Source organism: Kogia breviceps, chromosome 9 (genome assembly GCF_026419965.1).
Source record: "Kogia breviceps isolate mKogBre1 chromosome 9, mKogBre1 haplotype 1, whole genome shotgun sequence".
Taxonomy (NCBI): Eukaryota; Metazoa; Chordata; class Mammalia; order Artiodactyla; family Physeteridae; genus Kogia; species Kogia breviceps.
In genome coordinates this window covers 109402543-109417142 of record NC_081318.1, presented here as the reverse complement: position 1 = coordinate 109417142, position 14600 = coordinate 109402543, and the positions used below count along the sequence as shown (strand labels likewise).

Below are 14600 nucleotides of genomic sequence, written 5' to 3'. Positions count from 1 at the left end.
TATACCTACTTTGAAGAAATGTCTATCCAATTCCTTTGCCTATTTTTGAATCAGTTGTTTGTTTTTGTGTAGTTGAATTTTAGGAGTTCTTTATATATTCTGGATATTAATCGCTTATCAGATACCTAATTTGCAAATATTGTCTCCCATTCAGTGGGTTGCCTTTTTACTCTGTTGATAGTGTCTTTTGATGACAAAGTTTTAAATTTTTCAATAAATTCAATTTGTCTATTTTTCCTTTTGTTATCTGTGCCTTTGGTGTCATACCCAAGAAATCACTGCCAGATCCAATGTGCTGAAACTTTTGTCCTATGTAGTCTTCTGAAAGTTTTATTGTTCTAGGTTTTACATTTAGATCTTTGATCCACCTTGAGTTAATTTTTGTACATAGTGCTAGGTATCCAACTTCATAGTTTTACATGTGGATATCCAGTTCTCCCAGCACTGTTTGATGAAAAGATTGTCTTTTCCCCACGGAATAGTCTTGGCACCCTTGTCAAAAATCATTTGCCCTAATATGCAAGGGCTTATTTCTGGATTTTATCCTATTCCATTGGTCTATATGTCTGTCTTTATACCAATATCACATTGTTTTGATGACTGTAGTTTTGTAGTAAGTTTGGAAATGAGGAAGTATGAGTCCTCTGGTTTTATTCTTTTTTTCAAGATTGTTTTGGCTATTCAGGGTCCCTTGAGATTTGAGGATGAGTTTTTCTATTTCCACAAAAAACATCATTGGGATTTTGATAGGGGCTGCATTGAGTTACTATCTAATGGCTTTTCATTTCATTTTGCAGGACTCCCTTGAGCATTTCCTGCAGGGCAGCTCTAGTGGTCAACTCACTCAGCTCTGATTTATCTGGGAATGTCTTACTTTCTCCCTCAGCTTTGAAGGACAGTTTTGCCAGATGTAGGATCCTTGGTTGACTTTTCTTTTTTACTTTTGGAACTTTGACTATATCAGCCTATTGGTTTCTGGCCTCCAAAATGTCTGATGAGAAATCTGCTGATAATCTTGTCAAGTACCCCCTTGCATTGATGATTCACTTCTCTTTCTGCTTTCAAGATTTTCTCTTTGTGCTTGGCTTTTGAAAGTTTGATTATAATCTGTAGCAGTGGGCCTCTTTGATTTACCTTGTATGGAATTTGTTGAGTTTCCTGGCTATTTATATTAATGTTTTTCATAAAATTGGGGAATTTGTCTTGCATTATTTCTCCAAATATTCTCTCTGCTCTTTATCCTCCTCTCCTTCAGAGACTCTGACAACATGTCTGTTGGTGCCCTTGAAAATGTCCTGCAGGTCCTTCAGGCCCTGTTAACATTTTTTCAATCTTCTTTCTTTCTGTTCCGCAGATTTAATCAATTTTATTGTCTTATCTTCAAGTTCACTGACTTTTTTCTTCTGTCTGCTCAAATTTGTCTTTGAATCCCTCTAGTGAATTTGTCATTTCAGTTATTGTATTTTTCAGCTCCAGAATTTGTTTTCGGTTTCTTTTTAAGTTTTGTGTCTCTTCAGTGATATTTCCATTTTGTTCCTACATTATTTTCTTGACTTTCTCATATCTTCCTTTAGTTCTCTGTGCATCTTTAAGGTAATTGTTTTAAAGTTTTTATCTAAATAGATCTTCCATCAGGATTTTTTTCAGGAACAGTTTCTATTGATTTTTTTTTCCTTTGAGTGAGCCATATTTTCCTATTTCTTTGTATGCCTTGCAATATTTTTGTTGAAAACTGGACGTTTAAATCTAATAATGTAACTCTGGAAATCAGATACTTTGCCTTCTCTATGCTCATTGTTATTTGTTATTGTTTTTGTTATTTAATTGTTGTTGGTTGTCTCTGTGCTGAGGCTCAGTCTGAGGTGTAAACTCAAGGTCTTCTCTTAGCCTTTCTGGGCATGCATAGTTACTTTCTAATTTTCCTTGTACATGCAGGGTTTTTTTTTTTTTTTTTTTTTTTTTTTTCAGTACGCCGGCCTCTCACTGTTGTGGCCTCTCCCGTTGCGGAGCACAGGCTCCGGACGTGCAGGCTCAGCGGCCACGGCTCACGGGCCCAGCCACTCCACGGCATGTGGGATCTTTCCGGACCGTGGCACGAACCCACGTTCCCCGCATTGGCAGGCAGACTCTCAACCACTGTGCCACCAGGGGAGCCCCATGCAGGTTGTTTTTTGAATGTCCTAGTCTTTAGTGTGTGGTTCCTAAAAGGGGAAAGAGAGAAAAATGATAGGGTGGAGTGGAAAGGGTTCCGGTCTTTAAATATTCTGGAATCCATTTCAGTAAGATAAGGGGCTCACAACAGTGGTGGGAGATACAACAAATGGCTGCCCCCTCTTTTTCTTTACCTCTGTGATCAGAAGGAGCGATCAGCAACCAGAGCACAGACACCTGATGTCTGTGGACAGGGTCCTTTTCGCCACCCCTGGCTCTTGCAAGCTGTGTGCAGGCTGCTTCAGGAATGTGCGCCCAGCTGCCTGCCATGTGGTTGGGGAGGGGGATGCGTGACTGCTACTGTGCTAAGCACGGACGTTGACTAATATTAACGGTGCTTTCTGGTCCAAGTCTTCCCTTGGAAGTTGCAAACCTTTAATAGACTCCAGACTTCCACAATAGTTACATCAAACAGATTCTGCCAATGCAGTTGTTGTCTAGGTGGGAAGACAGATTCTGGTGCTTCCTACTCCACCCTCTTTCCAGAATCCTCTGTTGTAATTTCACTCTTACTAATTTTTTAAAGAAAATAATTGGAGCTATTTTAAAAGATGTTTATATAAGACTGGTCATAGCAATACTATTCATTGCAAAAAAATGAAACAAGCTGTGTTTCCAAAAATAGAAAATCATTCAAATAAATTATGGCACATTCATAGAATACAATATGATGACATTAAAATTATGCTATAGATCAAGGTTATTAAGTAGAAAAATACATCATGTACATTGCTAATTTTACAGAAATCAGGTTAACTGGTTCATAAAACATTAAAAATAGTATGATTGACTTTTTGTAAAATAAATATGTGTGTGTGCGTGTGTGTGTGTGTGTAACAGAGGCTCAGAAAATTGTAATTTTTTTGCATGAGAAAGTCAAAATCCACCTGTATTTTTGTTGTGCATGAGACACTTAATCGCGTGGAGAAGAATCAATTGCATTTCCCTTGTCATTATTTAGATGTAATTCAGGTTCTTATTTTAGAGGAACATTAGAACAGACATTTTGTTTCTGGTTTAGCACAGACTAAGAAATAGCTCTAAAATATTTTAGGAAAATCTCACTCATAACAATGTAAAAGTTAGAAGAATGGGGCCAAGAGAGTTCTTATGAGAAACAGAAGAGAAAATCTCTTTCTTCTTTTTTGAAGTTCAGCATTATGAGAAAATTCCCCATGGCTGAAGTCACCATGCAGGTAGCTACCAGAGGCCCTTTACAGAACACTCATGTGTGGGAAGTAGGAAAACAGATGGGCCAACTGTGCTGAACACCAGGGCATTTGGTCCTGGGCAGCAGAGGGTCCAGGCTCAGCAGAAGGCTAATGCTATTGGCAATCTTCTGACTGACCCTGCTTATCACCCCTCTCAGTAACCCAACTCATTCTGGGGGGAAGGCACGGTTCTGAGTGCTGGGGAGACAGCAAAACCTATGAGGGCATGTGTGTGTGTGTGTGTGTGTGTGTGTGTGTGTGTGTGAGTGTGTGTAGATACACTGAAGGAGTTCTGTGGTGACGTACAACATGAGAAAACAAGAGCAAAAGAGAGAGACACAAAAATTGCAAACCGTAATTTTCTCAGAGTAACTGACCTCTCTGGCAGTGACTCTTCTGAACTTGCTGGCTTGTTTTTCTAGACCTTATTTATCTGTGTGTTTCGGAGAAAGTTTGGAGCAAAGCCCGTTACACCACAGATTACTCTCCCTCTTCCTAATTTATGCAACACATATAAGAAATACAATTCCAAGTCATTTTTTCATGATCAGCTCACAAAATGGTTGAGGCAGCTTTGGGGCAAATGATCTCTATTGTTTATTCGGCGAATTGGTTTCTTTTCTCCCTTATTTCTGTATTTTGAGAGTATTTATTCTTTCGGCAGGAACGTTTTGAGAATTTCTGCTGACTGCTTTTTGAAATTGAATCCTCTGGGAGCAATACCAGAGAGAGATAAGCTTCTATGTTTCCACCTCAATAAATTTTATAGGTTTTGAAAAAATACGGTCAGGACACCCCTCACATTCCTGCTTTCTTGAGTGTGGGAGAATAATGCAGTGGAAGGTCCCTGCCCAATGCACGTGTGCCCCCGGCATGGCATTGGCTTTGTTCCTTATGCTCCATGAATAATTGTCTAATGAACTCGTTCACCCAACAAGCATTAAGTGGTCACCTACAATATTCTAGATATTCTAGGTGCTGTGCATAAAGCAATAAATAAAGTTCCTCCTTTGATGTAGCTTATATTCTTGTCTCCCCAAAAGTGAACCAACAAAAAGATAAATGGGCAGCTGGTGAGAGAGAGGGTACAGGGAGAATAAAGCGGGCTCAGCACAGAAGGAGTATGTTTTGTATGAGGGATTCAAGGAGCGACAAGCAGGCCAGCAAGGCAAGAGAAAGGTGAGCGTGAAGACGAGTTGGGGACCGGGCACCTGTCTTTCTGGGTGGTGATAAACCACTTTGCTGTTCTTGAAATAGCTGCAAAGCCACTTGAGAGATTTAAGCAGAGGACAGAGAGGATGGGACTTGCGTGTTCGAAGGCTCCTTCTTGCCAGGGTGTGGGGAACAGACTCTCTTGTCTCCCAGGTTGGTTCACTGATACTTCTGTTCTGCTCTCTATCCTAAGAGGGATGGCAGGGAGGCCTGGGCTTTGCAGCTGCTCCGGATTTCAGTTAGGTTTAGCTTTGCTGCTTCCTGTCAGGGTTAGCCAGGAGAGGCTCCAGGAAAGACGGAGGGGGGCAGGCCGAGGGAGAAGCTAGGTCTTCCTCTCCCTCTTTGTCTCTTCCAGGCAGCCAGAATCCACTGTTCAGATCCCGCATGATTCTAGGTTTTTCTTACTACACTGGCTTTCGGAGTCTGGAAGCATCATCTCACCCATTTGTGCCTGCAGCCCTCAAGGCATTTCCCCATTCACCTTCTCAGCCATCTCTATGAAAGCAATTTCCTGTATAAAAGTCCCTCTATTTGAAATACTTAGAGTCGTTATTATCATCCTGTTGGACCTTGATGGATACAGAGGCAATTGCCTTAGTTCAGGCAAGAAATGATCATGGTTGCACTAGGATTTAATGGCTAGAGACAGAAAATGAAAAACGGAAAAGCAGACACAACTCAGGGATCAAGGGGAAAACTTCCAACAAGTTATAATTACTCTCAGAGAGATACAAAAATATACTATAAACATGAAAGAAGAACCAGGTGCTATGATAAAAAGAAAAAGCAAGGCAAAACTATTTAAAATTGGAAACATGATAGGTAAAACAAAGAATTCAATTCTATGTACTGAAGGTTTATATCCTCCCAAAACTCGTAGGTTGAAGCCTTAAACCCCAATATGATGGTCCTAGGAGATGGGGCTTTGGGAGGAAATTAGGTTTACATGAGGCCATGAGGGGGTTTAGATTAGTGTCCTGATAAGAAGAAGAAGACCAGAGCCTTATTTCTCCCCCCACCCCGCCATGTGAGGACACAGCAAGAAGATGGCGGTATGCAAACCACAAAGAGATTGACCAACAAATACCAGATCTGCCAGTCTGCTGGCATCAAGATCTTGGACACCAGCTTCCAGAACAGTGAGAAACTGAGTTTGCTGTTTAAGCCGCCCAGTCTATGGTACTTTTGTTACAGTAGTTTGAACTGACTGAAACAAAGGGATTGACAGGGAAGTCTAAGAAACTCCCAGAAAGCAGATCAAAACAACAACAGAGACTAAAATTATCAAAGGGGGAAAATCAGGGACTAATCTAGACAGTGGAGAGGACATTACTGAACAAATAATACCATTTTTACTCAACTTTCAGATCTGTAGGAAAATGGCAGCTGTCCGATTTCAAATCTTCCCACGCCCCCTCCCACACATGAGCAATTAAAAGCACACGGGAGCTACACGTTCAGCAGCACTAGGAAACACAAGACTGCTACAACCTTCAGACCAAATTCCAAATGCCACACAGCTTCCACCACCACCAAGCCTTTGAGCGTGAAAAGCATGGAGGGGGTCATAAGAGAATGTGTACAAGCAGAGAGGAGCACGGGGGAGGCAGAAAAGCTGAACAAATCACCAAAAGCAGTGACAAAGTACTGAGCATTGTCACGACCTGAAAATCACAGAGAAAGACTTCGAATGACTGGGACTAGAACGGTAGCCATAAGGGATCAGCGCTTCCGTGGGAGAATCAGCTTCATGGAAAAGGGTGGTGCCTCTTGGAAACATGCTAGAGAACAGAAAGAAGAGACAGGAAGGGGAATTAAGTCTTCCGGTGGAAGAACGGTGTGTTAATGTCATATGTTTTAACAACGTAGAAAGAGTGCAGCTAAAATGGAAAGAGAGGGGGAAAGCAGAATAAGATCGCTAATTGTTCTACCGGTAATAAGCAGGAGTCAAGGATACCTCTAAACTATAGATGAAATAGTAAAATGTTAACGAAGAAAAAGGATAAATTAGGAGCACAATAAAGAAAACTTCTAGATAATATATATTTTGCTAACTACCTAGTGAAATTATTTAAAAACAAGAAAGATATACCAAAGAGAGAAAAATCCCAGTAAAACACACACACCCTCATAACTGAATTCTGCCAGCAACCACGTGAGCTTAGACAGGACCCCAAGCTCTAGAAAGGAACACAGCCCAACCAACACCTTGATTGCAGCCTGGGAGACCCTAAAAGGAGCCACCACTGTGCTCCTGACCAGTGGAAACTAACTAGGAGGTCTTGAAGTGTGGTTGTTTTAGAAGTGTACAGGGAAAATAAAATAAAACTGATATTCTTACATGTACAAAAAATACTATTAATATACATGGAGTAAAGATATTAGCATATGTGGGAGAAAATTAGGTAGAAATAAATAGGTAAAGAAATCAATTCATCAATCAGAAGTGAAGGGTAATTAACACTAACAATATGTTAAGGATTTTATAAGAAAGGAGAAATTTTTAACCACATGGCTCAAAAGTGCTTTTAAATTTTTTCAATTTTTTATATTTATAATATAACATTGATGTTGATTTAACCATAAATTATAACGTAACTGTGTTAGGTGATGTGGCGTGTAGGAGAGGAATACATGAAGTCCACACGTTAGGTCTAATATGAATAAACCAAGAAAAAGAATAAAGTATTTTTTAAAAAACACCAGTGGAAGCAGCCTAAGTGTCCATCCACAGAGGAATGGATAAAGAAAATGTGGCACATATATAAAACGGAATATTACTCAGCTGTAAAAAGGAACGAAATAGTGCCATTTTTAGAGACATGGATGGACCTAGAGACTGTCATATAGAGTGAGGTAAGTCAGAAAGAGAAAAACAAATATTATATATTAACTCATATATTTGGAATTTGAAAAATTGGTATAGATGATCTTATTTACAAAGCAGAAATAGAGACACAGACGTCGAGAACAAATGTATGGATATCAAGGGGGAAGAAGGGGTGGTATGAACTGGGAGATTGGGATTGACATATATACACAACTATGTATAAAACAGATAACTAATGAGAACCTACTGTACTGCACAGGGATCTCTACTCAGTGTTCTGTGGTGACCTAAATGGGAAGGAAATCTAGAAAAGAGGGGATATGTGTATACCTATAGCTGTTTCACTTTGCTATACAGTATAAACTAATACAGTATTGCAAAGCAACTATACTCCAATAAAAAATTTTTTTTAATAAAAATTTTAAAAATACCAGTGGAATCGGCTAGAGGAGTTGAAGTGGATCACACCTTGGGAACAGGTCTGAGTGGAGGGAAGAGGTAAGAGGAAGTACCACTGTTTTTTATAAGACATTACAACACTTTTGCTTGAACTGCAGGCAGATGAATTTTTCATTACATTTCGGGTTAAGCAACTATGCTAGAGCTGCCTTGTAATGGTTCATTTTCATGACTTACACTTTCAGGTTTATATTAACATTTTCATCATTTTACATTTTACATTTTCCAGAATCTGGCATGTCAGTTAGTAAACAGCCATTATTAAAAGGTGAATTATTTAAACTTACACGTAAATAAATTATACTTAAAAGGTAATAAATACTTAGAACTCATCACTTCCTAGTTATTTTACTATTGGTATGCTTTACTACTGGTACACTTTGGGGTTATTTATGTCTGTCTGACTTGATGACGGAAACTCTGCTACAGAGCATCTCTGCCCAGCTCCTCACTCCTGACGTCACGTTGACAGTCTAGACTGGCCCTGATGGAAGTATTCACAGCATGGAAATTAGCAGATGCTTCATTTCAGAGCTTGATTTATGGCATTTTTATTGTCTAAACATCATAAGTTGATGAATAACATGTTAAGAATGAAAATTTAAATTTTGCCCTGTCTGTAGCTGCTATATTGTAAACAGCACAAAATGTCTTAAGAAATGTTCATCCGGTATTGGAAAACTACTATTTAATTCTTCAAAGAAACCCCCATGAGGGCAGTTCCAGCACACAACTTCACTGTTTCACATTTGACTTACTTGTTAACACAAATGAAAACTGATCAACCAACATTCACGTCACAACTATGCTCACTTGTCAATTGCAAACATAAATTGGCTGATGACACAATAGTTCGGCAAATTATCAGTGAAAGCCTTCTGTGAGAGTCAATTGACTATTTGGAATTTACAATAAAGAATACACTACCAAACGTAAAATAGATAGCTAGTGGGAAGCAGCTGCATAGCACAGGGAGATCAACTTGGTGCTTTGTGACCACCTAGAGGGGTGGGATAGGGAGGGTGAGAGGGAGGGAGACGCAAGAGGGAAGAGATATGGGAACATATGTATATGTATAACTGATTCACTTTGTTATAAAGCAGAAACTAACACACCATTGTAAAGCAATTATACTCCAATAAAGATGTTAAAAAAAAAAGAATACTGGGCACTCTATTATTATTTGTAAATTAATGCTACACATCCTTTATATCAATAGAATCTATAATAAACTTTTGTACGTAGATAATGCATACTGTTTTCTTATTCAGAAAGCCAGTTGTTAAAATATACTAGCACATTAAAAAGTTAAAGTATAATTCATTGAGATCTATTACAAGAAGACTGTTTCCTCACTTTTCTCCATCTAGAATTATGAATAATTTTAAATAAATTTAAATAAATAAATTGGTACCACCTTTTCCAAAATTAAAAACCATGAGACTCCAGGTTGAAAGTGACCCACAAAAGATCAAGCACAATAAATGGATGCTGACATAGATCAAGTCCTTAAAAGCAACTTGCCTTATGTTTTAAGAGCCTTGAAAGTACTGAAAAATTTTACCAAATAATTATACATTTAAACATATTTCACAATGGAAATTATTAGACACATAACAATATCTACATAATAAGATACTCACATTATTATTTGCAAAAGCAAAAATTGTGAGAAAATGAATATTTAATTGTTAAAGTAATTATAATACACCTATGTGATAATGAGATTTGCAGATAGTTTTTATGAAATTAGACTCATTTATAGTATAATATTAGCAATGCATAAAAATAATGTATAAAACTCAAATATGCGAAGAAAAATGAATAGAATTTTTTGGAAAAATTTCAACATACTTATTATTATTATTGGAATATATGGGTTTTTTAAATTTTTGCATCTTTTCACATATCAGTGATTTCCAAATTTCTCCACTAGCATTTTCATAATGAAGAAAGTATAAGGATAACATAGAAATATTACAAAAGAAAATGGAGTAGGACATTATTAGACCTTTGGAGACAGAACTTGCTATATTCAGAGACTATGAAATGATGAAAGAAATTAGATAAACAGGAAAAAGACATGAATCTAGTGATTCATATCTTATAAGGATATGATATAGTAAACAAGCACATGGGAAAATGCTCAATCTCAGATACGAGCAAAAAAGAAAAGCAGTGTAAAATTAGTATAGTAAAGAATAAGACAATATATGGACAAATAAAATGAAACAGTAACTTAAAAAATCTTTGGAGTAAGAATTGGAATGAGTCCTTTTGAAAGTATATATATGCATTGCGTGTGTATGTGCGTGTGTGCGTTTGCATGCATAAGCACAGACATATACATATATATACACACCCATCATTCCTAGTCATTGATTGAACAACTCCAGCTCTAGATTTCTACACTAAGCACCCAATTCCAAAACAGATAATGCTTTCTCACAATGCAAACCAAAATATACCAACAGGAAAAAACAAAAATATATAACAGGAAAATGGCAGGTTGAATCACATGCACACACACGCACACACACAAACATACACAGACATATTCACATATGACGGAAATACTATAAACCCAGTTAAAACTGTGTTTAAAATGTTTCATTAAAAATATTTATAGGGCTTCCCTGGTGGCGCAGTGGTTGAGGGTCCGCCTGCCGATGCGGGGGACGCGGGTTCGTGCCCCGGTCTGGGAAGATCCCACGTGCCGCGGAGCGGCTGGGCCCGTGAGCCGTGGCCGCTGAGCCTGCGCGTCCGGAGCCTGTGCTCCGCAACGGGAGAGACCACAACAGTGAGAGGCCCACATACCGCAAAAAAAAAAAAAAAAAAAAAAAAATTTATATCTGAATGGAGAAAAGTACACAGTTTTATATAAAGTTAAAGCACAAAATTTTACAACCATGTAAATAAAAAAATAATAGTTAATATTCATTAAATACTGTATGTTGAACATTGCTCAATGCTTCATACATTTAATTTTGTTCAATCCTCACAACTCTATGAGTAGGTAAAGTATTGCCCCAATCTTATAGATTTTGGAACTTCATAAACTAAAAATACATATAATAAAAACTGAAATAGGGGCTTCCCTGGTGGCGCAGTGGTTGAGAACCCGCCTGCCGATGCAGGGGACATGGGTTCGTGCCCTGGTCCGGGAAGATCCCACGTGCCGCAGAGCGGCTGGGCCCGTGAGCCGTGGCCGCTGAGCCTGTGCATCTGGAGCCTGTGCTCCGCAACGGGAGAGGCCACAGCAGTGAGAGGCCCGCGTAACGCAAAAAAAAAAAAAAAAGAAAAAAGAAAAAAACACTGAAATATAACAAATGTTAAAAAAGGATTATGTTTTAGATTATGAGTTTTTCTTAATTTTACTTTTTTGTATTTTTTGCATATCTATAAATGAGAATCTATTGTTTTTTGTAACTGGGATAAAAAGCAATGCCCTTTATTTTTTAAGTAGGTTAAATAAATACAGTGAACAAACAATAGGAAAATGTTTGATCTCAGATACCAGCAACAAAGAAAAACAAGTGGAGAGGTTTGAATAATGTAACTGTACGATAAAACACATGACTTGATCAGGAGGGTCAAGAACAAGTATATATTGAAATATCATTGATATGATAATATTTTTAATGCCTATCAACTGTATAAAAATATTTAAGTTACATCCAAACAAGATAACTTCCAAATCAAACAAAAATAAAACTTTAAAAATCTAAAAAGAAACTCTACAAGTAATAGAATATTTACCAGATCTGTATCATGAGAGCAATCTCAGCTTTGAAACAGTAGAAGAAATCACAGTGGGATAAACTAATGTATTTGAACATAAAATATTTATAAGCTACAGAAGGAAGAAAACAAAACCACCTAAAAAGCAACAGATTAGAAAATATTTTTAATATTACAACTGGGAAAGAATCATATTTTTAAAATGTAATTTTATATTTTTAATTGATCTTTGTATTAACATCCCATTAGATATCTGGGAAAAGATTAAAATATTTCACACAAAACTGTGTAGAGGTTTACAAATAATAAACAAAACATGAGAGAATATGATCCTAAATAATAACCAAAAATGCTAATTAGAGCAATAGCTGAGAATCTTTCATTTACTTAATAGCAAAAACTATAGTATAAAAATGATATAAACACCCAGCGGATGTAATTATATTGAAACTCGATTATCATAGCTCACTTCAAATTTTACAGTGTTTTAAGAAAATGTTTTAGCACAAAACAATCTCACATCACTTGATTGTCTACTTCCAGGTAGAGGACTTTGATTTTATGAATTTATTCTAAACCCAGTAAATTTAGTCTCTCACGCTCTTCTCACAGCCACTCTGAAAAACAGGTATTACAATCCCCATTTGGCAAAAGAGAAAGTTAAGGCTCAGAGCAGCGGGGTATGTCGTCCAATGCACTTATCAGAACTTTAATTCTGCTTGGGGAGATTATGTTTCTTCCACTGATAACATGCAGTCGGCAGACCGCAGGCTGTCACGAGGGAGGAACAGCGCTGCAAGCAAGCATCACTCCTTGTATCTGTTAGGTCCGCCTGCCTGCGTGGATTCACATGGCTTATCACTTACAGCAGACACCAAACAGCCTGGTGTCAGGTCCCCACGTCCTTAGTTCCACGGATGACACTGAACCAGAGGGTCCAGATGACAAGCAGCATGCAGGTCACTGGCCGCCGAAGAGCCGACTGCAGCCCCGTGGCTTATAGCTGCAGCCGTACCCGAGGGGCATGCGGAGGAAGTCCAGCGCTTTCGTGACACCGGGGTGCAGGGGACAGGCACCTCCCGCGAGGTAGGGAGGGGGATGGACAACTGCCTTTGACAGCTGCTTAGGGCTGCGTGTCTCCCTGTGCTCCAGAGCTGTTACCCGGCGGCCCGCAAGCCGGGAGTCTGGCCATGGCTGAGCCGCCCTTCCCGTGTGACCGTGTGGACACGGCAAGATCGTCAGGGCACTGCAGCAGAACTCCTCGTTTTGCTTTCATCTGTCTCCTTTGTGCTTGCTTTTCCGTCACTGATCCATGTTCTACTGTTGTTCTCCCCTGGGATAGCTATCTTTCCAGTACTGCCTCCAAAATCACGAGTGGGACCCTTATCCATTTAGGACCTCTGGGCCTGACTGTGCAGAGTGTAAGCGCTACCCGGATGGCAGGTTGACGGGGCCAGGCTGCTGGCAAGGCTACCAGACACCCCTGAGGGCCACCTGCAGGGCTGGAAGGAGCTGCAGGTGTGCATCAAATAGAACCACAGCCAACAATATATCTGATAAGGGGTTAATATCCAAAATCTAATACAAAGAATCCATACAACTCAACATCAAAAAAAGAAACGACCCGACTGAAAAACGAACAGACATTTTTCCAAAGAAGACATACAGATGGCCCACAGGCACATGAAAAGATGCTCAACGTCCCTTGTTATCAGGAAAAGACAAAGCAAAACCGCAATGAGATGTCACCTCACACCTGTCAGAATGGCCATCATCAAAAAACAACAAATAACAAGTGGTAGTGGGGATGTGGAGAAAAGGGAACCTTTGTGCACTGTTGGTGGGGTTATAAATTGGTTCAGCCACTTTGGAAAATTGTATGGAGATAACTGAAAAAATTAAAAATAGAACTACCATATGCTCCTGCAATTCCACTCCTAGGTATTTACCCAAAGGAAATGAAAACACTAATTAGAAAAGATATGTGCGCCCCTGTGTTCACTGCTGCATTATTTATAATAGCCAAGGTATGGAAGCAACCTCAGTGTCCATTAATAGATGAATCGATAAAGATGATGTGGTACATATATACAATGGAATATTACTCAGCCATAAAAAAGAATGAAATTATGCCATTTGTGACAACATGGATGGACCTAGAGAGTATTATGCTAAGTGACATAATTCGGACAGAGAAAGACAAATACTGTACGATCTCACATGTAGAATGTAAGAAACAAATGCACAAACATAACAAAACAGAAACAGAGTCATGGATACAGAGAACTAACACGTAGTTTCCACAGAGGAGGGAGAGGAGAAGAGAAATAGGTGAGGGAGATTAAGAGGTGCAAACTTGCAGCTGAAAAATAAATGAGTCAACAGATATGAAATGTGCAATGTGGAGAATAAAGTCAATAGCTATATAATATCTTTGTATGGTGGCAGATGGTAACTAGACTTACCGTGTGGTCATTGTGAAATGTATAGAAATATCGAATCACTATGCTTTGTAACAGAAACTAACATAGTGTTATAGGTCAATTATACTTCAAAAACAAACAAATAAACAACCTCATAGAGAAAGAGATCAGACTTGTGATCACCAGAGGCAGAGGTTGCGGGGAGGGAGAATTGGATGAAAGCAGTCACAAGGTACAAGCTTCCAGTTATAAGATAAATAAGTACAACATAATAAATATAATCAACACTGCTGTATGCTATATGTAAAAGTTGTCAAAAGAATAAATCCTGAGTTCTCATCACAAGGAAAAATATTTTTCTACTTCTTTAATATTGTATCTATATGAGATGATGGATGTTCACAAAACTTGTGATCATCATTTCATGATGTATGCAGGTCAAGTCATTATGCTGTACACCTTATACAGTGCTGTATGTAAACTATATCTCAATAAAACTGGAAGAAAAAAATT

The 14600-nt window shown here is 38.5% G+C and overlaps 1 protein-coding gene across 9 annotated transcripts in view; it reads right to left on the bottom strand.

Moving 5' to 3' along the window:
• SEC61G (SEC61 translocon subunit gamma) overlaps positions 1 to 14600 on the bottom strand; it is a 164478-nt gene that overhangs the window by 91270 nt on the left and 58608 nt on the right. The gene's annotated exons all lie outside the window — the stretch shown is intronic.